The sequence below is a fragment of the Pan paniscus genome, chromosome 5 (assembly GCF_029289425.2).
Source record: "Pan paniscus chromosome 5, NHGRI_mPanPan1-v2.0_pri, whole genome shotgun sequence".
Taxonomy (NCBI): domain Eukaryota; kingdom Metazoa; phylum Chordata; class Mammalia; order Primates; family Hominidae; genus Pan; species Pan paniscus.
This window is the reverse complement of record NC_073254.2, coordinates 54,817,468-54,844,118: the sequence shown is the minus strand read 5'-3', so window position 1 is coordinate 54,844,118 and position 26,651 is coordinate 54,817,468. Positions and strand designations below refer to the sequence as shown.

Genomic DNA, 26,651 nt, shown 5'->3' with positions numbered 1-26,651 from the left:
CCCACTGAAGTTGGAGACTAGACACCGGTGGTGGAGGGGCAGAAACTTAGGCCCCAGGTCCTATGAGCAGATCCCTCTACAGGTACCTGGGGCTCAGATGGTATAAGACAGGAAGGAGGGAGCCTGGGTAGGGTCAGGTGGTGGCTCCCCACAATTAGAAAATGTGGCTTTTCTGCATGCATTTCTTTGGATGGGTGAGGTGGTCTCCTGCCCTGTATTCTTGCTTGACCAATAATCACAGGCTTTGATTCTTGTGAAAGAACAAGAAAGTCAGGAGACATCTGGAACAAAGGCAGCAGCAGGAAGAGCAACAAAGATGCAATATAGTGTCAGGTACAGCCCGGCTTACTGTCCCCAACTAGGCAGCAAGATCAATCAGCCTCCCTCACGGAAACCAGCAGAATGGGGCATTCTGATTTTGATCATTTTTTTATTGTATTGAGAACACTTCACTTGAGATCTCCTCCCTTAACAAGTTTTTAAGTGTACAATAAGGTATTGTTAACTACAACAATGTACAACATTGTACAGCAGATTTCTAGAATGTATTCACCTTGCATGACTGAAACTGTGTACCTATTGAATAACAACTCTCCATCTCCCCCTCCTCCCAGTCCCTGGCAACCACCATTCCACTCTCTGCTTCTGGGAGTTTGACTATTTTAGATACTTCATATAAATGAAATCCAGCAATCCCACTCCTGGGTATTCATCCAAAAGAATTAAAATCAGGTTCTCAAACATGCACTTCCAGGTTGATTGCATTATCCACAACAGCCAAGATGTGGAGGCAAACTTGGTGTTCATTAACGAAGGAGCGGTTAAAGAAAAGTGGAATATACATGTAATGGAGTAGGATTCAGCCTTAGCAAAGAAGGAAATCCTGCCATATGCAACAACATGGGGAGTGGTGAGGGCTTTCACTAGAGGTAGGGGTGGAGAAGGAACTTCTTAGGGTAGTTTAAGGAGGTAGGAGGCAACATCACAGTTTGGCCACATCTCCTTCCTGTAGGAAATACAAAATCCAAAGAGACACAAAGAGAAGAGAGAAAGAAAATATAGCAAACATTCTAATGCCATCTTTGCTACTGGACTTGTACACGTTTTACTGCCATTTCTCATTTCACCCTCAGAATAACCTCTGAAGAGGTCATTGTAGTTCCCATTTTACAGACAAGGTCTCTGGGCTGGTAGAGGGCCTGGGTAGGGTGGTTATTCATGAACTGAGAAGGAGAATCTCAGGCCACCACAGTGGGTGCTCTCAGGACCATTCCAAGGCTTTCTGGCTAAGAGTCCAGGGGAACATCACCTGGGGCTAGGGAAGAGCTTTTGGAACCAAGAGCTCCAAAGGCTGGGATTGCCCAAGAGGACAAGGGGGAGGGGCATGTTGGGCACCTTGCAGTGTGGTGATTCCAGAGGCATGCACCCTGGCTTGCCAAATGTCTCAGAGGGCTTGGGCTCCACAGGCCCTCTGCTATGGAGAGCTTTTCTCAGCCCTTTCCACCTACTACATGATTCTAGGAATCTTCTTCTGTGGAAGGAGGAGCTTTGGGAATCTGCTGGGCTGCAGAGGTAGTCCCCATCCAGCTCCATGCCACTAATGATAGCTCCAGAGTTTTGCTCTCACCAACACCCACATGCTTCTGCTCTGTAAAGATATCATATTTACATATTGACCTTCTTGCCCCTCCTACTGTATGAACCACACTCACAAATGCACACACGAAGGCTTTGAGCAGCACTGAAATTGATCAAGCCTGAGAATCATAGAACAAGTGTCCTATCTGCTAGAGTTTGGCTGTACCTTGACCTCAGATATCTGCCATTCAGAATGGAATGCCCAGCTCTGGGCAGGCACTGGATCAGAACAACCATAAGCTTAGGCATCTGCTTCTCCCTCTTCCTCCACCTCCATGTCAAGGGCACCCCCTCACTACAAACTGGGCCTGGGGTGGGGGTATAAGGCATGGGGCAGGGAACTGGGAAGCCCCCTCCACCCCATCTGATTTCAGACCTGCCTCCTCAGTGCCCCATGTCTGACCCAGCTATATTTAGCAAGCTCAATTCAGTAACTAGAGCAACTGGTCTAGTGCCCTCCCCTTCCAAGGACTCTGAAGGGGCCAGTTTCTCACACCTTTTAATCGTCTTCCATTTCTCCAGGCAACCAACACAAAAGGCCTGGACCAGGTGGTGGAGATGCTGGGGCTCCTACACAGAGGCTCTATTTTCTGTTTGCAGTCTTCCAGGCCGGGTAATTATGGATCTGTCCTCAGAGGAATTCTGTTTCTTAGCATCGGCTGCTAGAAAGCCCATTTATGTCAGTCTGGCCTCACCACTTCTATCAGTGTTACACTGCAGAGGACTGTATCACTGACTTGGCGTCTGCCTGTGGTCTAATGTGAATGCATTCCCATGCACACGCCAGCGTGCAGTGTGTGTGCATGTGAGTGTGTGTGTGCATATTGGTTTGTGAATAGAGCACTCCTTGATCAGTCTTTATTGCATGCCCACTTTGTGCCAAGCCAAGGTGTTATAGATGAAAGTGCACAGTAGTGAAGGAGGGGGAAGAATCACTGCACACATTGCAGTTTTCATTGTGGTGGAATCAGTAAACCAACAGATAAGATCATTTGAGGTAGTGAGGAATGCTGATGGAATTACAGCAGATCCATGCCTAGTAAATGAAGGGTAGGTGAGGGTGGGGGTGGCCACAGTCGCTACTTTAGATGGGGTTGTCAGGCAAGGCCCCACTGAGGAGACAGGATGAGCTGGAGGTGGAGCCTTCTGGGCAGAGGAAACAGCAAAGTCGGAAGCCTTGTGGAGAATGGGCTTGGTGTGTTTGTAGCTGGAGAGAAGAGGGTGGGGGTGGTGGGGGAAGATTGGTAGGATCTGAGGTCAGAAATAGAGATGTCTGCAGGGCTCAGGAAGTCAGAACTCAATTCCCTCCTGTGTCACTTACTAGCTGTGTGACCTTGAGGGAGTTACCGAACCTCTCTGGGCCTCTGAGGGGTAATGACAGTACTTCCTTTAGAGAGCATTATGGCGATGATGGAATGTGTTCACATATGTAAAGGGCATAGCACAATAGCTGGCATATACATCAGCTGTGGTTTTCTTTAAATAAGTATTTGCTATTTTGATCAGCCTTCTTGTTATTACAAGAAAGGAGCTTACATTTGAAGAAGAGTCCGTTTGTCTGCTGGAACAAGTTCTGGAAATTATCAGAGACCTGAATTTTACTCCCTGGTGTGTCTTCAAGTCCCTAGGTGTCCAGTTCCTTTAAGGCGTTACCAAGACAATCCTTTGAGACCCTAGTTTAGTGTCCAGCACAGGAGTTGTCTCCTAAGGGCTGGGGGTCTTAATTAGTGGATGGTGTCCTTACCCAAAAAGAGTGAGTTCCAAACTCATCCAGAAGAGCAGTCTAGGAAGCTAAAGTTAAATGACTCATCTGTTCACTTCCAGCAGGGAAAGAAGGGGAGTGAAGCAGGGAGAGGGAGGGAGGCATGAGTCTGGAAGAGACAGGACAGTGGGACTGTGCTGCCCAGAGCCTTTTGTCTTGGCTTTGGCCTCGTACAACTCTATGGGGATGCCTGGTGAGGATGAAGGCTGGAGGGCACAGGGTCTAGTAGGTGCTGGTTTGGGGCAGGCTCCTGCCTCATTTTTTTCATCAGTCATCAATGAAGAAGTCAGTTGAGATAATTGATAAGATCTTTCCTAGTTAACCCCATTCAAAACATCCATTGGAGGCTGAGCTGGTTAGTGAGTTAGGGGATAAAAGGAAAGAATTTGGAGATGAGGACCTTTTGAGGACAATACACCTTGAATTTTTGGATCGTGGTAGCCTTGAGGATAAAGTGTTCAGTTTCCTCTTTGCAAGCTGGAGGTGAGGAAGGAGATGGTATTTGTGGCCCTCCAAGCTAGATTGCCATCAGACCCTTGAGTGTGTAGTCAGCAGACTTGGCGAGGATTTCCATCTGACATCCCTGCCCCTCTCCCCAACTACATGGAGAGAGGCACTGACAAGTTCTGCATATTTACAAGCACACATCCATACCCTACAAGGCATGGGCTTCTGAAAATTTACAGAGAAATCACATTTTTGTAAATCAAATTCCATTTTCAATGCACTTTGGTTTCTTATTACTGAAAGAAGCCCTGTTGCAAATCCTTGTGCGAAGCAAATATCTCTTCCCCCATAAATATCTCCTTCATGTTTAGGCTCTTTTTTTTTTTTTAATTTTTTTGAGATGGAGTCTTGCTCTATCATCCAGGCTGGAGTGCAGTGGCGCGATCTCAGCTCACTACAACCTCCGCCTCCCGGGTTCAAGCGATTCTCCTGCCTCAGCCTCCCGAGTAGCTGGGACTATAAGTGCGAACCACCACCCCCAGCTAATTTTTGTATTTTTAGTAGAGACAGGGTTTCACCATGTTGGCTAAGACGGTCTCGATCTCTTGACCTCATGATTCGCCCACCTCGGCCTCTCAAAGTGCTGGGATTACAGGAGTGAGCCACCGCGCCCAACCTATTTAGGCTCTTAAAGTATGGAAGCCCCTGTCTGTTCAACTGGGTGTGAGTATGTGTGTGTGAGAGAGAGAAAGGGCTTGTGTGTCAGTGTGTACATGTGTGTAAGTGTGAGAGTGTGTGTGTGTGAGAGAATGTGTGAGTGTGAGTGTATGGTCATTGTGAGAGTGTATGTGAATGTGTGTGAGAGAGAATGAGTGTGTCAGTGTGCATGTATGTGAGTGTGTATCCATGGGTGTGTGTGTGTGTGTCAGTGTGTATGTGTGTGTGTCAGTGCATATGCATATGTGTGTCAGTGTGTGTTTGTGTGCCTGTGTGTGTCAGTGTGTGCATCTGAGTGTGAGAGAGTGAGAATGTGTGTGGTGTGTGTCAGTGTGTATGTGTGTATCAGTGTATGTGTATGTGTGAGGCTATGTGAATGTGAGCATGTGTCAGTGCATATTTGTGTATCAGCGTGTATGTGTGTCACTGTATGTGTGTATGTGTGTGTCAGTGCACGTGTGTCAATGTGCATGTGTTTGTGTTAGTGTGTCAGTGTATGTAAGTGAATGTGTGTATGTGTGTGTATCAGTGCATATTTGTGTGTCAGTGTAGGAGTTTGTCAGTGTGTGTGTCAGTGTGTATATATGTATGTCAGTTTACATGTGTGTCAGTGTATGTATGGGTGTGCATCAATGTGTGTGGGCGTGTGTGTGTGTGTCTGGGTATGTGAGAGTGTGTCAGTACATATGTATCAGTGTGCATGTGTATGCAAGAGCAATTGTCAGTGTGTCATGTGTATGTGTATGTGAGTGTGTGTCAGTGCATATGTGTGTAAGCGTGTCAGTGTGCATGTGTGTGCCAGTGTGTATGCAAGAGGTGTGTGTATGTGTGAGAGTGAGTGTGTCAGTCTGTGTGTGTGTTGAATGTGTCTATGCATGTGTGTGTGTCAGTGTGGGTACGAGAGTGGGTGTGTGTCAGTGTGTACATGTGAATGTGAGAGTGTGTGCATTTGCATTCACTCTGGCACATGAAAGGGTTTATGAATGCACGATGCTTTTCTCCTCTCCCGGCCTTGCTGTGATATGCTGCTGGAGTGAGACACTATCCAAGCACAGGGCTGACCCGGTGTGGTTCAGCCCTCCATCTGGGCACGCCATCCTTTGTTCCTGGCCTCTGACTACTGCTCCTTGTGGGAGTTGTCCCGGGGGCCACGTTAGAAGCAGGTACGGAGGAAACAGAATCGTTTCAGGAAAATGGAAATTGTGCCTGCCTCTTGGATTGAGCCAGGGAAGGGGAGGCAGATGTGAGAGTGTAGAAGGGGGTGACTGGGGATTCTCCCGGAATTCATTCATGAGATTGCATTCTACAATCAATTATTAATCCGAGAAGATCCAGGGAACCACTGTTGTTTGCTCTCTGCCTGTCTGAAGGATGAGGACTGTACCCTTAACAGCTGTCGATTTAACTGCTGGGGAGAGCGGCTTGACTTCCCCTGGAAAGGCACTGCCACTTGTCTCACCACCCACTCACTCACACCACTGAGCTCTGCGTGGGGAAGGGTCCCCTTCCATCTCCAGCCTTCTGCAGGCTGGTGCAGGAGCCAGCCAAAGAGCCTCTGGAAAAATTCCTTCATCACTTATTAATGGTCCCCGGCCTTGTCCCTGAAATAATTAGTGTTGGGATATTTTCCTGTCACGCAGTTAATTGCCATCTGTACTGCTTAACATGCCAGGGCACTGGGTAGCAATCTGGGGGCCTGTGGAGGGCTGTGGGGATGAGGCCTGAGTCATGGTGTTGGCTGCCACAGCCGGGGTGGGAGGGGGAGACAGGGAGCTTTCAGTGGGGTGTGGGAGGTGCTGGGGCTCTGGGCAGCTTCATCCCTCAGTTCACAGTCAAAGTCTTAAGAACCAGCTTCTTCCCTGGGAGGAGGAGAGGAAGGGAGCTGAGGTCCTGGAAGAAAGCAAGGTTCTCACCACCACAGACACCCACAGGATGCCTGGGAACCAGATTGTCTCAGGAACATCCAGATTCAGGATCTGAAGCCCTGTGTACTAGCCCTCTGTCTGGTTCCCTACAAGCAGGGTTTGAGAGGAGATTCCAGCGTGTGGTTTGTTGAGTGAGTGCTTGCATGAGAAGCTGGGAGGGATCGTGGGGCATGATGGAGCAGCAGAAGGGTCCAGGCAAAGATGCCACTTCATGGGAGGCCTAGCAGGGCCCAAACCCACAGGGGCTTTGGGGCGTGTACGGCACATGGAGTTTGTTATACCTGAAGACAAGAGGGTGGCTTTTCTGTCCCTACAGCAGTCAGACCTTAGCTAAAGGCTATTCCCAGGGGAGGGGCTATGGTAGAGGGCTTAACCTCCAAAGCGTCTCCCAGGGAAGTGGCTCCTGCTGGCTAAGGCAATGTGGAGGAGAAGGGTACAGTTATGAGCTATTAGCAGCCAACATTGTAGCAGCTTGGAGTGAGTGCCCAGCTGGTAAAGGACATCTGGGTGGGACACCAACAGCCTCTGATCCCCCCTTCCTAGCTGCTCTGAGGCTCTGTTTCCTTCCACGTCAAAGGGGGTTCAATGGCCTTCCCTTGCTCTATTGCAATGCAGAAGGGTAACAAACTGAGAGGGTGTGGCAAGGATCTTGTAACTGTAGTGTGCTGTGTAAATGCCAGCTAGTATCACTACACTTATTCCCATGCTGTTTAGTGGAAGAAATGCCCAGATTTCACTTTATATGGAGCACAAACCACAGATGCTTGGCTGGATTTTTTAAGGCTTCTCTCTCCCATGCCCTTCTCTCCTGGCCTGGGCTCCTTCCATTAGACAAATGTCCCTTTGACATGGCATTATTCTCTGGGATAACTTAGAAAGGACGTGGAGGGGATTAATTTTCAGTTGTGGGTCATGAGAGCTAGAGTGAGTCTCTTTTTTAGGTGCTCTTAGACTAGAGCAGGGGAGACGGGTAAGAGGATGGCCTGAGGGCCAAGCACAGGGGCCTCAGCAGGAGGGCCTCTTCCCATCCTCATCCATTTTGTAACCGCCCTCAACCCCCAGAGGGGACAATGAGTACAGAGGAAGGGCCCCTCCCCAACCCTGCTGAGCCCCTTTCCTATCCCCTGCCGCTTCCCCCAGCACACAGGAAAAAGGGGGGCTCCCACCAAAGGCAGCCCCTGTGGGCTGAGCAACGTTGATCCTGGCCACTCCCGAGAGGAGAGGAGAGGAAGTTGCTGGGGAGTCAGTGGAGGAGGCTGGAGGAGAGCTCTCTGCAGTGACAGGCCTGTGGGGAGGAGGGGAGGAGGGGGTTAGTGTCAGCAAGCCTCTGACTAGCTGAGGCTGAGAGTGCCAGGTCAGAACCGCTGACCTGCTGGGCTGACCTGCTGTTTGTCAGGCCTTCAACAGAGGGAACACAGTGACACTAGGGTGGTGCTTTCTTCCTCAAGGAAAGGACTGTGGTGTTTGAGCCAGATCCTTGCCTCCCCACCCCACCCCCCCGCCCCGTGTTGAGCCCTGTGTGCCTGGGCTTTGTTGTGCCTGGGTGTCCGAGGAAGACATTTTCCTGCCTGCCCTTTTCTGGTGGGGAAAGGTTTCGGGTCCACCCCTAGGACACAGCATACAGGCCTGGTCCTCTCTCGAACTGAGAAAATCCAGAAAATGACTGGGCTTGGGAAAAAATGCATTTTGGTTGTTAGTGGCCATAATGTGGGATTATTTCTGGGGAAACAACTAGGTTTTACTTTACAGGGTGCAAGTGTGTGTGTGTGTGCCCATACACACAGCTGTCTATTGAGGACCAGGTCACACTGCACCCTCACCCCAGGAATCAGACCCCTGCCTAGAGCAGAGGGCCCTGGACACTCAGCAAGGACACATCTGATCCAGGACATCTTTGACCTCACCGCTGTTGGCCCAGCATAAGGCAGGAAGGAGAAGTGGGCTTGGCAGAGCCTCTGCCTTCAGGGTCTGGAGTCTAAGTTTACTCAAGGGAATCATGTGGGGGATCAGGTCTAAGGTGGTTTGGGTAAGGCAGACAGTGCAAAGCTCACCAAAATGGTCAAGGAAGGCTGCATGGAGGAGGTGAGGCTTGAAAGAAATGCAACATTTGAATTGGGAGGGAAGAAGAGAGAGTGTGTGTAAGGAGAATGTTTGTGTCAGCTCAAGTGTGGAGGCAGGAAGAAGAGAGGGCAGCCTGGCTGGGGGAAAATCATTCCAGAATAAACGATGATGACAATGATGATGATGATGATGGTAATCATTATCATTATCAGAGCTAATACTAATTGACCATCTACTGTGCGCCAGGCACCATTCTCAGAGCTTTACAGATTAGCTTATTTAATCCTTACAATTCCACGGGTAGATACTATTATCATTTCCAATTTTACATGGTTTTTGTGTTGCTAAGAAGGAATACCTGAGACTGAGTAATTTATTTAAAAAAAAAGTTTAATCTGCTCACAGTTCTGCAGGCTACACAGGAAGCATGACCCAGTATCTGCTCCTGGTGAGGCCTCAGGGAGCTTTTACTCTTGGTGGAAGGTGAAGCAGGAACAGGTGCATCACATGGTGAGAGAGGGGGCGAGAGAGAGAAGGGGGAGGTCCCACACACTTTTAAACAACCAGATCTCGCATGCACTCAGAGCGAGAACTCACTCATTACCACAAGAAGGGCACCAGGCCATTCATGAGAGATCCGTCCCCATGATCCAAACACCTCCCACCAGGCCCCACCGCCAACACTGGGGATCACATTTCGACATAAGATATGGAGGGGACAAACATCCAAACCATATCATGGGAAGAAACTCAGGCCCAGAGTAGATAATTAATGGGCACAAGGTCACATAGCCAGTGAGTGGCCAAACCAGGATTTGAACCTGAACAGCCTGGCCCTGGAGCTTCTGCTGCTATCGGATAGACCTTTCTAGATAAGCTGGCAAACACTGAGCCCTTATTATGTGTCAGGCACCGTTCTGAGCCTTTTATTCATGGAGTCTTCATTATTAATTCCATTTTACAGATAAGAAAACTGAGACACAGAAAAGTCACACAAGATTATCGAGGTCAACACAGAGAACAGTGGAACCTGCACCTGACCCCAGGCAGGCGGAACCTTCATGACCACACCACACCGCCACAGGGAACAGGCAGGGAAAACAATGGTAAGTGGAAGCCATGGACATTGTACTCAGGCCTGTGGACATGCCCCCAGGCATTGGGAACTCTGGTGGGTTTTGATCGCCAGCAGGGAGCAGGGACATAGGGAGGAGGCACACAGCCGGGGCGGGTGCCAACAGCCACCGAGGAGCCGTCTGAGGCTGGGGTTGGGATGGGGGGAGGGCTTGCCTCCTCTTTGGCTCCTGTGGCCTAGTTTCCTGGCGGCCGCCAGGTAGTGGGACCTGGCAAGCAGGTTATAAATATCCTGGACTGACAGCAAGGCCTTCACACTGACACTGATGTGGATTAAGCTGAATGTGCAGCTCAAGGTCATCGGCATGGCTATAGCTTTGCTTTGGGAGAGGTCTAGTTGAGGCAGTGCTAAGGAGGGGACAGCAGAGAGGCTGGGGTCTGAGCCCCTAGGTCCAGCTCAGCACAGACAGTGGCTTTTCCTCTCGTGTGGCCTGAGTGCTTCACTTCTGCCCTTACCACGTCTCTCGCCCCAGCCTCCTCTGTCCTCCCCAAGCCTGCCCTCTGCGGGTTTTCCCAGCCCACTCAAGCCAGAAGTCAGTGGTTGGGGATGCGCTGGGCAGGCGGGCAGCTCCTGGCCTTTCCTGCCTTCTGCTTCAGTCACCCCTCCTCCCTCAGCACCTATCTCTGCCCACGTTTCCAGAGGAGAGTTGGACAGCGACTCTGGGTTGACTCAGCAAAGCTGCAGCTCCCTGAGGACTGTGTGTGCGTGTGTGTGTGTGTGTGTGTGTGTGTGTGTGTGTGTGTGTGTGTGTGTATGTCCATGTCCACTCTGCTTATAAAGAAAGACACTTAGAAATCTCAGAACCTCACAGCTGGACGAGACCCCCAGGTGAATGTGCTCTGGGAATGTGGCTCAGAGACATTCTGTGTTTACAGCTAGAGCACAGGCATCTGAGTCCCAAACCAGCCTCCAGTGGAGCCAGCCTTTGGATTGGTTCCATCCCAAAAAAGCCCCAGGAAGGCCCAGGAGCTATATGCTGGGGTTAGGAGGACCTCAGCTGAAGGAGCTGGGTGTGGGCTGGGGAATGGAGGGGGCTGGTCCTCCATCCGGCGAAGGGACAGAGGCTGTGTGGGGCGATGCAGCAGAGGCAGGAGTCAGCGCCAGCCATAGACTTGGGTGGGGCTACAGCAGGCCAGGACTGCGGGCCAGCTGGGGTCTGAGTGAGTTCTGGGCTGTGCTGGGTATTGTCTACCAGCACTTAGCATTGTTTCATACCCTTTATGTTCCCTCTGTATCACAGGGTCTAGCAGGACAAAAGTGACATTTCCCAGAGTTTCTTGCTGTTTGGAACTGGCTGCAGTTTCAGTTTTGCCAAGAAGAGGCATTTCCATGAGCTCTGGACAGTGGCAGAGAGGCAGAGGTGCTCCACTGCAGTGTGCTGGATGGTCCGCGGGCTCCTGCCAATGTGAGGATTTGCAGCAACTGGTATATCCATGGTCTTGTCACCAGCTTCCTGAATGCGGGGCAGCTGGAGCCACACTAGTGGTCCTTCCTTGCAGGGGCAGCAGCTGTCTCCTGGTCTCAGAATCACAGCTGTGGGGATGCAACCTTAAGCCAAAAGCCTAGCGGTGGGTGGTCCTAACCTTCTTTTGTCTAGGCCCTCTGATCCCTCTGTAAGTCGCTATTTCCCTTATTAAATCTCTTTCTGCTGGATACTTTGGGTGTTTCTACTTTCTACACAGAATGCTGATTGACATATAGGACACGGCTGGGACAGGTGGATGCTGGGCTGAACAAAGGAGGGGCCTGGGCCTGATTCAGAGGCCAAGGAAGACTCTGACACTGGTGTCTGTGATGAGGATGTGATGTGGCTGAGGAAAAACTGCAAGCTTCAGGGTCAGAGGCTCTCGGGGTAGGCAGGGACAGACCATCAGCTGGGCTTCAGTGACCCGCTGTGGACGCTGGAGGGGAGCATTGCAGAAATCCCAGCAGGTCCTTTCAAAGGTGACCTAGAACTGCCTTCGTGCAGAAACCAAGGGCTGCTCCCCTGCAGATAGTTGAAGGAGATGGGTAAACAAATCCAGGCCACAGCTCACCCAGAGCCTGGGGTCCAGCTGGGTCAGCCTGTGGGGCCAATTCTAGTACATGCAGGGGAGGACAGATGAGCAGCCCCTTTAAAGGAGGCCAGCTGGAAAAGTGCAGAGTGTCAAGAATTTCCTGGGGAAAGTGCCCAGGCTGCCTTGGCCCTGTGGGGTGCATCTCCACTATCTCCCAGCCCCCAGAGCAGTTCACCCTGAAAAGAGGAGATGCTGCAGCAACACAGAGGGGCTCTGAGGTGAGGGCCCTGACCTTGGTCCTGGCATGCCTGCCCAGCTGAGCCCTGCACCCAAGAGAAAGGAGAGGCTGAGGCTGCCACAAAGGTGCCAAGTTCCTGCTGGACCTACATCTGAGCACCACACATTCCCCCTACAGAAAGATTAAAATAAAAGAGACTGTCTGCGGCTCAATGACTGGGGGTAATGGAATTAGGCGTGATCTGTGCTGTATCTGGCTCTTAGCTCCTGACTGCATCCAATTGGCAGAGGCATCATTTGCTGAGTATTGCTGCCTGCCCAGTGACAAATAGGCACTACCCCATTTAATCTTAAGAGGAATTATCATCATCCCACTGGTCTAAATGAGGAAACTGAAACTCAGAGAGGTTGAGGAAGTCCAGCCATCACAGAGCTAGTTAGTGGAGGAGCTGGGATTTGAACTCAGTCTGCCTAGTTTGGAGCCACAGGTCCAACCACTGAGTGTACTGCCAAAAGGAGCAGGGTGCCTTCTGGGCCCCCTCCTTGAGAGTCTGGGAGCCCAAGTCAGCACCACCTCTGACCTTCCTTCAGCCCCCCGACCCAACCTTTCCTCCCCAGCTTCCTCCCCAGTCACCTTTCTGACCTGCGCCTGGCAGATGAAGAGTTAATGTAGAAACAGAGGGCTTTGCTCTCCTCTTCTGGCCTGGCTTGATGGGTGCTGGGTGTTTTTTAATCCTTCTTTCCTTTATTTCAGTTTAAGCTGGTAATTGTTATGCTGCTCCCGTATCATCCACTGACATTTAAGTCCCAGCTCTTTCTAAATAAGGGGCGGATTGGCCTCAGCTTGCGCCATGGGGAGGGGTAGTGTCAGGCCTTCCTGGCAGTGTGAGGGGCACCATCCCTGGCTCTTGGACTTCCTTGAATCAAGGAGGAAAGGAAAGTCTCCCAGCTGTGGCATTTCTCACAGGTTTTAGAGACTCAGAGCCGCCCTGGAATTATCTGAAGGGGAAGTGTGGCTACTCTGGTTCTGATTAACCCTCAGCTCAGAGTTTCACCCTTCCAGCCCACTTTTGTCTTGGAGGTGGCAAACTGGGGACCCGTAACCAAATGTTTTGTTTTGCCAACGTACTGTTTAACAATTCCGAATACACTGTTCTCGAATTCTTTCCAGTCCTCATCACTCCCTATGGTTCTAGCTTGCTAACTTGCGAATAATGCCATCTCCAAACTTCTTTCTTATATGTGCAAGTCGCCCTGGGAAAGGTAGACCCTACGAATCACACCTCGTGGGAACTAATTTATTTACAGCCACCCTCACAGGACTCTAGCTGACTGAGGCTCTCGGGGGTTGGGGGTGGGTGGTGGTGATTTTGGACTACAGCAGGGCAGCAGGAAGGGGAGGTGGGACCTGGGCAAGGAGAGGTGGGAGATTCTTGGCCAAGGTCACCAGTTTTCCAAGCTGGCTTCCATGGGACAGCTGCCAGCCACCATTTTTTAAGCATCCACCATAAGCCCAGAATTGTACTGGATGATTCGGACACATCATCTAAACCCATTCTCCGAGGTGGGGCTATTATCCTGAATAAGAAAAACAAACTCTTTCTTTCTCAACACCAACTGTACCAATACTTCTGGCCACCAAATATGTAGGGAGTGTTTTTCACCACACCAAGTAATTCTCTAATTTTCAGTGAACAATGATTTGGTGTCCTGCAATTTAACTCCATTCTGACGCTAACTTCCTAGAGTTAGTGCAGACTTCACAGCTTAAAAGGCTCAGTCCCACAAGACTGCCCCCACTCCAGATTCCAATCACAAGTCCAGGCTGCCATCTGTGCTTCTGACCAACTGGCTATAAATCAGAGGTTCCTAAGACCCTCTCCTCATGTTCAGTGATTTGCTAGAACAGCTCACAGAACTCAGGAAAGCAGCTTACTTATTTCACCACCAGTTTATTATAAAAGGACACAACTCAGGAACAGCCAGAAGGAAGAGATGCACAGGGCAAGGTATGTGGGTGGGGTGGGGCACACATGCTCCCAGCACCTCGATGTGTTCACAACCTGGAAGCCCTCCAAACCTCATCTTTTTGGGTGTTTTGCTCCATTATGTGGGCATGATTGATCACCTCATTGGCCATTGGTGATTAAATCAATCTCCAGCCCTTCTCCCCTTCTGGGGAGTGAGGCTGAACATTTCAACCGTCTGATCATGTGGTTGGTTCCCCTGGCAACCAGTCCCCCAATCTCCAGGCTATCCAGGAGCCCCCAGACACCAGTCATTTCATTAGCATACAAAAAGACATATCACTTCTGAAGATCCCATGGGCTTTAGGAGCTGCATGCCAAGAAACTAGGGATAAGACATATATACATATATATGTATTTCTACTATATCTCAATATCATATATCTTCACATCACAGATGGAAAAACTGGGCTCAGAGAGGTGCAGTCGCTTGCCCAAGTCCTCACAGTGGACGAGAGGCCACAGGGGTCTTGCAGATACCCAGAGTCACTATGCAGCATTGCAGTGGTGTGTTATCTTTGCATGGTATCGTCTCTTTCACTAATTTATCAAACATAGATTTATGGAATGTTGGCTCCTTGCCAGGATGCAGGCTGGATAGAGACCCTGCCCCTGACCCATTCCCTGGCTGGCAAGGGAAGCAAGACAAGCAAGCAGGAAACTTTCTGCCCAAAAAGGGGGATGCTGGAGTATCCGCCCCACCACCACCAGCAGCACCAAAAACCACCACTACCATTTCCTGAGGGCTCGCCATGCACCAGGCTGTCAGGAGGCTTTGCAGGTATTAACCCTCTTGACAGCCCGACCAAGTAGGCACTGTCACAGTTCTGCATTGTAGACAGGCACTAAATGAGTCTCAGAGAGGTTAAATAATATGTCCAGTGCTAGACAGTTTCTACCTAATAGGGAGGAATGAAGTGCTACAGGAACATGAGAGACGGAGCGGCTGCCTAGGGAATCCCATTCACTGCTTACAGCAAGCCCACGGATGACAAGCATTACGTGGGACCAGGAGCAGGTGACTTGCCCAAGGCCCTTCAGCTAGTAGATAGTGGAGCTGGTTTCAACCCAGGTGCTCTATTTCTGAGACTTTGTTCAGCCCTTTACCTGTGCTGCCCTGGAAAGACTCACTAGCTGTTAGAGAGCAGGTGAAGTGAAAGGCTTTAAAAAGGAGGCTCCTTAGAAATTCTTAGCTCTGCTCTCATAACTTGGTTTATGAAGCACTGGGCCTGCTGACTCCAGTGGGTTGAAGAGGGCTTTGCTGGCAGCCTCTGTCCCGGTTTGAGATGTGTGGCCCATCTCTGACTGACACCGCCTAAGCCTCTCAATCCCTAAGAGTGATTCCATCTCATGGATGAGAGCCTCCGACATCTATACCTGTCAGGCGACAAATCCAGACACACACTCCCTGTCTGGTTAGAGATGCATCAGGCCCAATTAGGCCCGTGAACCTGCCTGCTGTGTGTGGATCCCTTTAGCCAAAAGCCACAAAGATAAATTGAATTCGGGTGTAATTCTCACCAGGAGGTTGCCTGGGCATGTGTGGGGAAGGGTCTAGAGTAGGGGGCTGTGGGTGGTGGTGCGGGGGAGGTGGGCCCCACCTCTGTGATGCTGGGGTGGAACAAATGACTGGATTTGTTCCACCAGGACAAGGCAAGGGGGTCACCTTACCCTCAAACCCCCATTCCCCAACAGGTGCTTGAAATTTCAGCACGAGTATTTTTCACTTCTAGGAAGTGTTTTTGTCTTTATGGCCTTGGCAGGATGGGAACACAGGCAGCAGGTGAACAGAAATACCCTCGGTGAGCAGGTGGGTCGGAACATCTGCACAGCCAGGCTGCCCTGCCTCACGCCTTCAGATCCAATTTCATTTCCTCACTTTGCATCCCTTTCTAATCAGCAGACACACCTGGAAAGGGCGTTCCTGCTGTCCCCCCAGCTCCGTTAGCCCTCCTCCAGCAGTTCTGCACGGTTCCCTGGCAAAAGGTGGGCTGCAGGTGGGAAAATGCCAAGGGTATATCTCACCTGCTTACCAACGGGGCTCTGCTGTGCCTGGATTCAGCCACCTCATCCTCAATGCCTGCCTTCACCCTGCCTGGATACAGAAGCCCCCAGCTCCCCACAAGGGAGACAACATGCCCTCCATGGCAGCTGCCAGTGATATAGACACCTCCACATCCACCACCATTAATGCAGTCCTACAGGCAGGTGCCCCTCACTGCCTAGAGAACACCAGCAAGCTTTCTGGCCACCATGTCTCTTGGACACCACTCCCCTGTTGGAGAATTTCCCACTCTGAGTCCTGCCTCTTGGAGTGAGAAACCAGAGACTCATCTTTCCCAGTGTCTCTTGTAGCTGTGACGAGGGCATGGACATGGACTCTGCCAATGGGACCCACCAGTAGAGGCTTCAGCCTGAGACAGGCAAGCAGTGGCCAATGCCATGCAGTATCTATTTCCTGGTAAAGGCAGGGGCAGAGGCGTCTGGCTTTGGGGGCAGCAGAGATGGAGGCACCAGGATCCAGGAACCTGTATCAGCAGTGGGAGCTCTGAGAATTGTGCCAGACCATGGCAGCCCTGAGATCTGTAGGAGAAGAGGCTGGGGTTGGTTTGGGCGTTATTCCTGACTGGGCAGCTGCTCCCAAAGTCTGAGTCTGTCTCCCACAAAGATTTAATATTTCATTTTCTGCTTAAGCTAGCCAGAGTAGATTTGCAAACACCCTGACTGGTATAGCACTCCCTGAAGTAAGCATGGGGTCTTTGTCAATAGCTAAGGGGCGTTTGTGAGTTAGTGTGGTTGTATATGTGTGCACACACAGAGGTGAATGAGAGAAGACTCCTGCCTTCAGGGAGCTTACAAGCTTCTAAAAGGTAACGGTAATAAAGATGATGAAAATAATAATAACAATAACAATCATGAAACTGTATCTCAATTAGAAGGAAGAGTGGGCAGAGCAGGAGGTGGTAGATGGACATGACTTATCATCAACAAGAAAGAACTCAGCAGAACCCTGCCCCAGGCCACCTTCAGGGTTCCAGTAGGGAAATGAAAAGGAGGAGAAGTGAGCATGGCAGAGATGCAGCCATGAGAGGGACAGAAGACAGTCAGGTCTGCCGCCTGCTCTTCCTGTTCTGAGTCAGGTCTGGACCCTGCAGCGGACACAGCCACTCCTGCTGCCTGCAGAGCAACCCTCCCAGGTTCTCCTGCACCTGGCCAGCCTCCTGAGCGGGGAACAGAGCAGATGGCCAGCAGACTGCCCCAACACAGGAATCTAGGACTCAGGGCCCAGGACACTCAGGAAACTCGGTTGCCATTCTCCGCGATGCTCAGACAGCCACTGTCAGTCAGTCTCCTCAAGGGCCTCCCACCTAAGCACCATGCCTGTCCTCATGTGCTCTGCCAGCTCTGAAACACTCTGCCTCTCTCTACCCTTGCCACCCCCACCTCCACCGTTCCCCTCTTCTGTCTCTCTCTTCCTTCACCTCCCTCTCTCCCACGTCCCCTGCATTTATCCCATGTCAGCATCCTGGACCCTTCTTCCCCTAGTTTCTTCCCTCTCTGCTGGTGTCTTTCCCCTTCTCAGCCACTTCTCTGCCACCTACTGTCCTCTCCATTTCCACACCAAAACCTCATCTCCAGCCCTCCCCAGCAATGCCTTTCCCAGAGCTCCTGCCTGGTCACACCTCTCGCCTCCCTCTCTTGTCCTCCAACTCCATGGACTCTAGAACTGCCAGCAGCTTGTCTCTGGCACCCAGTTCCCCTTGCAGTCACCATCCACAGTCCTCTGAGGATGTATCCAATCTCTTCCATGTCCTCAAGCACAGCACAGGATGGACACTAAGAGGGAAGGAAGAGATGGGGACAGTGGAGACTGGGATAATCAATTTCGGGCCTCCAAGAGCCAGAACACAGGGCTCTTCTCCTCTAAGACAGGGTGCAGGGGACTCCAGCAGAGCCAGGAGAGTGCTAAGATGGCCCATGGGAAAAGCCTCTGGCTTTGTGTGCAGGGGTTGTGGTGGGGGGATGAGGGTGTCTGCCTCTCTTTTCATTTCTCTGTTCTCTGCCTCCATCTCTGGGTTTCTCTAATTCCACTTCTTGGTCTCTTTGTGTCTCCAGCTCTGTGATGGTAAGGTGGGAGTTGGAATAACTTCTCAGCATTAACCATGGCTTCTGTGTGGGGGACATTACCTTAATTGAGTCTCAGCTTGTTCACAGCCACTCGGCTGCCATAAATAATGGATGTCCAAATGGACTGTAAACTGGAAAGGCTGAGCCATGTCACACAATGCAATGGCCCCTGGCTTCAGCCTTCTGCAGGGCGCCTAGCCTCTCTCTTAATAATGCATGGTCCACACCCACCACAGCCAGACACCCAGCGATTCCCAATGAGAAGCTTGTTATGCTGTGCTGCAGGAAGGAATCAGGAACTTGCCCACTCTCTGATCCTCTCAGGGGAGGGCAGCAAGAGCCACACAGAGGTGTCAAGGCCTCAAGTCTTGTGAGAAAATGAACCTACCTACGATGTCACTGCACATGAAAATGACCTGCATCCTCCCTCCTACGGGTACCGGCAGATGGTCTTTTGGTTTCTGGCTTTAATCCTGGGGTACAAATCCTGTAGCCGTCTGCTCACCAGATCCCTGAAGACTGCACCGTTCTCTGTGTATAGAGCAAGCTGCTGGTTAGAGGATCTGAAGCTACTTAATGCACTTGCGCTGTTTGCAGAACCTCCCTCTGTTTGTAGAGCCTGCCAATGCAGAAGGAGGGCTGTTGGCAGACTCTGAAGCTGTTGGCTACTTCTGCCCCCAAGACTGACTCACAGTCAATGCCCTTGCTCATACATGTAGGGCTTCCCTTGGTCCCATATCTTAGCTCCCACTTGGTGCCCCCATCCTTCTGGCTGCTCTGCCTGCCCCAGGGTCTTCAGCTCTGACTCACTGACCTCCCATGCCAGAGGTATTCCCCACCCACTATCCCCCATGTCACATCTGTGTTCACAAATGCCTTCTCATCATGGATCCTGAAAATTAGCCTAGGACCTAGAGGTGTCTAGGGTGGGGGTGTAAGGATGCTCCTGGAAGGACCCCATGCTGCTCAACAATGCCTACTGGTTGATGTCCTCAGTGCCAGGGGTTTGCTTTTAAAGCTCCAAACTCAAGACATTAATAAGATTCAGTGTCCGTTTTATTCTAACACATTCTTGTTGGTTTTGTTTTGAATGCCTGTGGGGTGGATGATTGGAAGCAAGCTGTGGTTGTTTAGTGGTTTTTAACTTTAATAGCTTTGGTAATGTAGCTAAAGTCTGTTCAACTTCTGTTGCTACTGCTACCCAAATGCTTCAGGCAAATCATGACCAGGTCATCTGATTATTTCTCTAACAGGCCAGGCTTAAAGCTTGCAGATAGTTGGAATATTGTAGAGCCTTTGTTGCGGGGGGTGGGGGGTGGCAGAGGATGGCCCCTCTGTGGCTAGGGCCAAGACTGATTACAAAGCTGTGCCTCCCCATAGGATGCCCTTCCTTAGTTTCTTTTTAGGAAACTCATTTTGTCATAGACAGGCTTGAAATGGCCAATGACGCTATTAATTACAACTGGCAGATAACAAGGCATTTTCACAAACATTGTATGGGATGTTTGTGAAACAGGCAAGAAAAAACAACTTCAGAAATGTTCAGTGACTTCTCCATAGGGAAGATCTCAAGTCTACTGACTCCAAATTCAATGTTTCCTGTGTAGTTCTATACTAGGAGTTCTTAACCGATCTTCTAAAGAAAACTTCAGCTTCTGCAGAAGTTTCTGTTAACTATTAGAATTTATTTGCAAAATACCGCATTGCAGATGTGTGTACACTTTCTCCCGGGGAGAGGGTCTACTGCTTTCCCAAGATGCTCAAAAGGGGCGCAGTGGAGTCAGAGACCACCGTGCGCGTGCGGGGGAGTCAGAGACCACTGTGCACATGCAGAGGAGTCAGAGACCACCGTGAGCATGAGGGGAGTCAGAGACCACCGTGCGTGTGCGGGGGAGTCAGAGACCACTGCGCATGGTATGCCTTGTCCCCCACACCCAGATCCATGAAACCAGTGCCCTCTGATGCTCATTCACTTCATTCAATGAATGTCTATTGAGTGTCATGAAGTGCCAGGCACTGTCTCAGGCCCTGGGGAAACAGATGAGCAGCATAGACATGGTTCTTGCCCTCATGTAGTTTTCAATCTAGTTGAGGAAGAGATAGGCGAGATTTCACTTAAAGTAAATGGAAAGGGAAGTGTTGGGTTGTGAGAAGTGCTATGAGGGAAATAAATGGGGGAGCCACTGAAATTTCTGCAGCTGGGTCTGGTATGGGACTGGCGAGTAAGGATGCACCACTATTTTGTCATCCTGAAATATTGGCGAGTCTGGAATGCTCTTTAATTTGGGGCTCACTCACTCAGTTATTTAAGAGAGACCTTTCCACTCCTGGCATCTACAGCCTGAAAACTCTGCTCTTCCTGTCCCTTTGAGGAAGGGTAATGTCCATTTTCAATCCTTACAATTTCTCTCACAGTGTCATATTCTGAGCATAAAGACATTTTCGCTGAAGCAAGCCAGAACCCCTCCTCCTGCCCACCTGCCACCTCTGCCCCTCAGCCCAGTACCCCATCCCCCTACTCACCAGCTCCATGCTTTAGAAAGCTCCAGCAGGCTGGCCCATTTCCCCTTCACAGCTGAGCATGTAACCAAAATTGGCTGTTGCAATGGCAAACTAAATGATGCCCTAATACCCAGATCAATCTTCCTGTGAAATAACTCATTATTCAGGCTCCAATTGCAGGGGATGGAATTTAAACCAGAACAGTTCAACAAGGAACTGCAGCGGCAGATAGTGTTTGGGAGGTGCCAGGTGGGATACAGGAGAAAGGCATGGAGAAGGAGGGGGTTAGGCTTTGGGGAGGGGCCATCAGTTGAAGACAACTCCCCTTTCCTTGAGAGGAGAGGAGGCCAGAATGGGGCTACACATCTGCAGGAAAACAGGCAGAGCCAGCAACAAGCTACAGGGTTCCAATCGGAATCACTTTGTTCTGGTCAAAACACAAGGCTCTGAGCAGACAGCAAGCCGCAATGACAAGAGCCCTGGCCAACACTCCCTAGGAGGAGGCTTTGTTCTCAGAGAATGCCCTCGGTCCTCTAAAGATATTTCCACAGAGAACAATGAAAATGGCCTTTATGCACACAGGAGTGAGAGGAGGGAGAAAGGCCGCTGACTCCCCAGGGGTGGTGGAAGGGTCACAGGCAAGACTAACAGTGCCAAAGACCTCCTCTGGGGACCCCAGGCATGTGGAGGGTGGGGCAGGGGTAGAGCAGGTCAAAAGGAGCTGCAGAAAAACAAGTAGTGTTGTCTGAGTAGCTCTCCTCTTCCAGTAGCATTCATTCATTCATTCATTCATTTATCTAACAAGCATTCAGTGGTCTCCTACTATGTTTCTGCCACTGCCTCTGTGAATGCCGTAATGTAAAGAGCATTGGGCCAAGAGTGGGAAAGCCCAGGTTCTAATCCTAGCTCTGGGACAAGCTGGCCACATGACCGTGAAGCAGCCTTCTTGGTACTTTGGACCTTGGCATCTTCATCTGAAAAGTGAGCAGACTGGAATAGAACAGGTAGTGAAGCTCCCATCCAGCCCTGATGCTTCAGTGTCCTCAAAGCTGAGCCATGGGAGGCCTCCCAGGAGGACTGAGCCTGGAGGCAAATTTGGAGCAGAATAGGAGCGTGCTCTGGAGATGGGGCAGCCAGGGAAAGGGGCGCACATGTCAGTGTGAAGCCCCGAAGAGAGTGGGGAAAATGGTTGAAAGAAAGAGTAAGAGGGAGTATAATAATTAGAGAGAGAGGTGGTGGAGGGAAAGACAGACAGAGAGAGTGTCAGACAAAGAGAGGGAAGAAGAGAGAGAGGGAGATGGGAGAGAGAATGGAAGATGCTCCTCAGAAGAGGAAAGAATTCAGCTCTGTCTGGCTCTATTCAGCACGTTCTTATTGGGTATCTACTATGTGCTAGGTATCAGTCTTAAGTATTGAGGAACAAAGACTAATATGCTCCCTGCTATCAAGGAACTTATGACCATATTATAACATGAAAAACAAGCAAAACTTTAAAATGTCAACCGTCTACTGCAAGGGGATCTCGATCTAGAAGATAGTAATTCTGGAAAATAGTAATAGCTAACACCCCATGCCCTTATTATTTCAATCTTCGCAGCAACCCTATAAGGTGGGTATAATTATCACCTCTTTTATCGGTGAGGAAACTGAGGCATGGGGGGGCAAGGTCACAGAGTCCATCAGTGGTGGGGTTAGGATTCAATCCAGAGCAGCCTGGTTTCAAAGCCTGAGCTTAACCATTGCTCTCTACCTACAGGGTGGGAAGCAGGGTATGGAAAAATGGAAGCCACCCTCCTGCAGCCTGAGACGGGGTAGAGGAAGCTCACCTCTTACTAGGTAGCTTTGCCCCACAAAGAGCTGATTCCTTCCCTTGCATCTGCTTTGTATGATAATAAGAAGTCTGTTGCTTTATAAATACATGCACCTCACAAGAGAAGGAGAAAGGAACAGAGCTCTGTGGGGACAAGCTCCAATTCTCACAGTGAGGGCCAGACCATGGCAAGATTGGAAGATGTGGCACGTCTTCCCTCGTGTTGTCCCAAGCTCTCTCTAAGTGGTAATGGAGTGGTGGTTCGAGTAAAAAAATTCTGGTATCGAATCCTGAATTTGCCACTTATTAGCTCTGGGGCTATGGGCTAATGACTAATTATTTCCAAAATGCAGTCTTCCCATCTGTACTGCAAGCAGGTTGAATTAAGTCCACTCATTCTTCACTCTGTGTCCTAGACTGCACTTCCCTCCTCTGTAGCTCTTCTGTCCTTCATTTCTATTAGGTGCTACATTCTTAAATCTTGTATCAGAAACTGGTTCAGGCAGTGAGCTTGGCAAACAAGCAGCTTCCATCATGGAGATCAAGAAAGCAGTAAATGGCTGTGTCTTCATCAGTTAGGAGCTAATTTGGCTACCTATATCTGAAAGACACACAACAAAAGTAGCTAAAACAAGATAGAAGCTTATTTCTATTGTAAAAGAAATTCAGAGATGAGCCAACCACTCAGAAAGATGAATCCTCGGTGTCAGGGACCTGGCTTCTTCTGTCTTGTGCCTCTCCTAAACCCAATATGTGGCTTCCACCTCATGGTTCAAAATGGCTGCTAGAGTTCCAGTCTTTAAATCTACATTTCAGCTAGTAAGTAACAGAAAATAAATTAAGAAAGTTGTGCCTTCTCTCTTTTAGGAAGGCTTCACAGAAGTCTCACACAACACTTCCACTTAGCTGTCAGTGGCTAGAACCTAGTCATATGAACACACCTAGCTACAAGAGAGGCTGGGCAATGTAGTTTTATGTGTAAACTGGGTTTCAAGCCTGGTGCTCAGTTGAGGGTTTTGTTGATACAAAATAGAGGAGGAATGGGTATTTTGTAGACACTTAGCAGTCTGAGATCCAGGACAATGGAAATGATCACCCGGGAGGTTTATCGTCAGGAGGTGGCGCAGCATTCAGGGATTGGAGTCCAAGGTTCTAGACTTATCTAGACTGCAAGAAGTTGAAGATGTGGTCAATGCCACAAGGCAGGAGCTCCAAGAAGGAAGTACGACAGCTGTGCTACCCCCACCCCAAATCCAGGCCCTTCCAACTTCTTGTGTCCTGGGCAGTAGCAGCCCTATCTAGGAGCCAGGCAGCTCATCACACCAGGCACGTGGCCTGGGAGAAACGCAGGTGGTGAGCAAATTGAAAATGTCAGGTGCTTAGACCAAGGACAGAAAAGCCTGGACTCCTTCTCAGGAGCTGAAGCTCACTCTCAGCCCGGGGGTGGGTCCACATAGATGGCAGGGCTGGGCCACTCTTGGGGAGCAGGAGGGGGAGGGTCTCTGAACTGGCTAATAGGAAGCCCCCTCTGCAATAGCAATGGTATTCTAAACAGGAGAATAAAGCTTGGGAGGCAAAACAAAGCTATTCCACTGAATAAATGTTCTCTGCATTAAAGCAGCCAGAATAGCGATGAATTAAACATCAGGTCTGAATGAAAGGAAAATGCCGTGATTTATAATTGCTTCAGGCAGGAGGCAGCCTGGGAGAGAGGCTGAAGCTTCATCAGGGACCCAGTTTCCCCTGCAGAGCTGCAGAAGCACTGAGAGGAGATGCTGGCCGCCTTCAGGGTGGAGAGGACTGCTATAGAGTCTTCCAGAAAAGAGGGCATCCTAGAGAGATGAAAGGAACGTGCTCCAGAAGTCAGGAGGCCTGGCTGCTAGCCTCCATTCTGCATGACCTTGATTAAGTCCCTGGGTGTCTCTAGGCTCCTTTCCCGTTCTTCCAGTGGGGATAGTAACACCTGCCTCATCTCACTTGGTTCTTGGAGAATAAAGAGACACAATAGATGATAAAGTGTTTTGCAGATATAATAAGCTGCTATTACTTCTTGGCCTCAGCATCACCACAAAAGCAGTGGCGAGGTTCCTGCTGAGCTTTGGCAGCTTCTCCAAGGTGACCAGTCTTTAGGAAGGGGGAAGACGGTGGGGGAGAAAAGCAAGATGTGTTGGCAAGCTCCACTTAGAAATGCCACCTTGGAGATGCCTGTCAAAACTGCTCCATGCCAGATGGGTGCATCTACTTGCAGGGCAGTGTGCTGTGGTGGTTAAGATCCTGGAGGACCTGAGTTTAAGCCCCAGATCACCCTCTGGTTAGCATGTGACCTCAGGCAAATTAAGCAAATTTTCTGCACCTCAGTTTCTTCATCTGTAAAAGCAGGATAATCATAATACCTCAACTCATAGCATCCTTGTAAGGATTAAATGAGTTCATATAAGTAAGACACTTGCAATGTTGCTTGGCACATAGAAACTTACATGTAACTGCTAGCTCTTATTAAGTTTCTAATACCAAATTCATCAACTAAACTTCTGGAAAGAAGCCATGGGCTGGCTTTATAGGAACCAGAATACTGCCTAACCCCAGCTACTCATACTTTACTATGCATAGGACTCCCCCAGGGATCTTGTTAAAATGCTGATTCTGATTCAGTGGGTCTGGCCTGTGGGCTGAGATTTTGCATTTCTAACCAGCTCCCCAGGGATGCCGGGGCTGCTACTCCTGAGACCACACATTGAGGATCAAGAGGTGAAGGGATGCTACTGGCTGAATTTCGTGGCACTTGCTTTCCCCAGCCCGGATATTTGGCTATTTCAGGAGGCTGGTGGGTCAGCGGCCCTGTGCTGCTTCATTCCGTCCCCACCTCCCACCCCCAGGGAGCTGCTACCCAGAGCTTCCTTCCTGGGGAAAAGGAATGATCTGCATACAAGAAGGATGAGCCTGGATTTACCACCCAACAGGCTCAGACAATCTGTCTTGCTAGGATATTCCTGATCTATTAGAAATGACACAGAAATCCATTCCTAAAAATTCCTAGCAGCTGAGGACGGTGAGAAGGCTGCTGGGAGAAAAAGCAGTGAGTGGGCGGGTGTAGCTCCCCACTGGCTGCCCCAGATCTTGACAGGCTGGGCTGGTAAGTCTGTCCCTCCTGAGCTGTGTGGTTGGGGAAACTTACCTTCCCTGAGGAAGCCTGGCTTCCTCAGCAATAAGTGGGAATCACAAGAAACCCCACTTTATAGATCAGTATGCATGCATGTGAACAGTTCAAGACTGACTGTTAAGTTGAAGAAAGCAAATTGCAGCAAAGCATAATTTCATTTTTTAAAAATGTACAATCATATTTGCAAACCCATGGGAAAGTCTAGAAAAAATACATATCAAACTGTTAAGAGTAGTTACCTTGGGGAGAGAGAGGTGGGATTATAAGATACTTTTACTTTCAATATTGTGAATATTGTGAATTTCTATATTGTTTGATTTTTAAAATAATGAGTATTTATTACTTTTGTAATTGGAAAGCCTCCATTAAAAAAAAAAATCTGCTTCAAATGGCTAGTGTCAGCCTTCTGGACCACATGGGGAGAGAGGGATTTCCATACAGTCCCTTCTCCTAAGCAGCACAGGCCACAGGGGCTGGGGGCAGAAGCCCTGGCTGAGGGGCTTGGCTCTGCCACGCAGTCCTGCGCAGGTTCCTCCATCTTCCTGAGCCCCTGGTTTCTCATCAGCAAAATGGGAATAATAACAACCTGAATCAGGAGGTCACCATCCAGGGAACACCATGAGGACTGAGTGATAGCACATTCCCCCAAGCCCGGACACTCCGCTCCTCCCCAGAGAAGAGGAGGAGGGCAGGGCTGCAGGAGGGCCTGGGAACTCTGCTAGGCTTCTTCGGGTAGCACTGAAAGCTCCCACAGTTGGGCATTCCTCAGACCAGGAAAGGAGAGGAATAGAGCCTGGTGCCTGGAATATGACAAAGTCAACTTACCCTAAGTTTCACTCTAAATCTTTCATGCCTCCCAGCCTCTGCTCATGCTGATCCCACTCCCGGGCTTGCTGTTCCTGCCTCCTGATTTGCCCTTGCCTCCCTCACCTGCTGCTTCCTACTCACCTTTCAGGAATCCTCTAGGAATCTTCCCTGAGCCCCTGGTGAAGTTGGGGGCAGGGAGCCCCTCTTGGCTGTTCCATCAGCAGGCTGCATTTCTCTACCCTCCTGGGCTCACCTACTGCACAGTAATTAGCTGTCTCCTCTTTGAGACTAAGAAGTG

The 26,651-nt window shown here is 50.0% G+C and overlaps 1 long non-coding RNA gene across 1 annotated transcript in view; it reads right to left on the bottom strand.

Moving 5' to 3' along the window:
• The window catches only part of LOC134730590 (uncharacterized), a 43,619-nt gene extending 22,825 nt beyond the window's left edge, over positions 1 to 20,794 (bottom strand). The window contains exons 1-2 of the long non-coding RNA XR_010112424.1: positions 20,598 to 20,794; positions 18,463 to 18,605 (exon numbers count right to left, since the gene is read on the bottom strand). This is a non-coding gene — a long non-coding RNA (uncharacterized LOC134730590). The remainder of the gene's footprint in view (positions 1 to 18,462; positions 18,606 to 20,597) is intronic.
• Between the last annotated feature and the right edge of the window lie 5,857 nt (positions 20,795 to 26,651).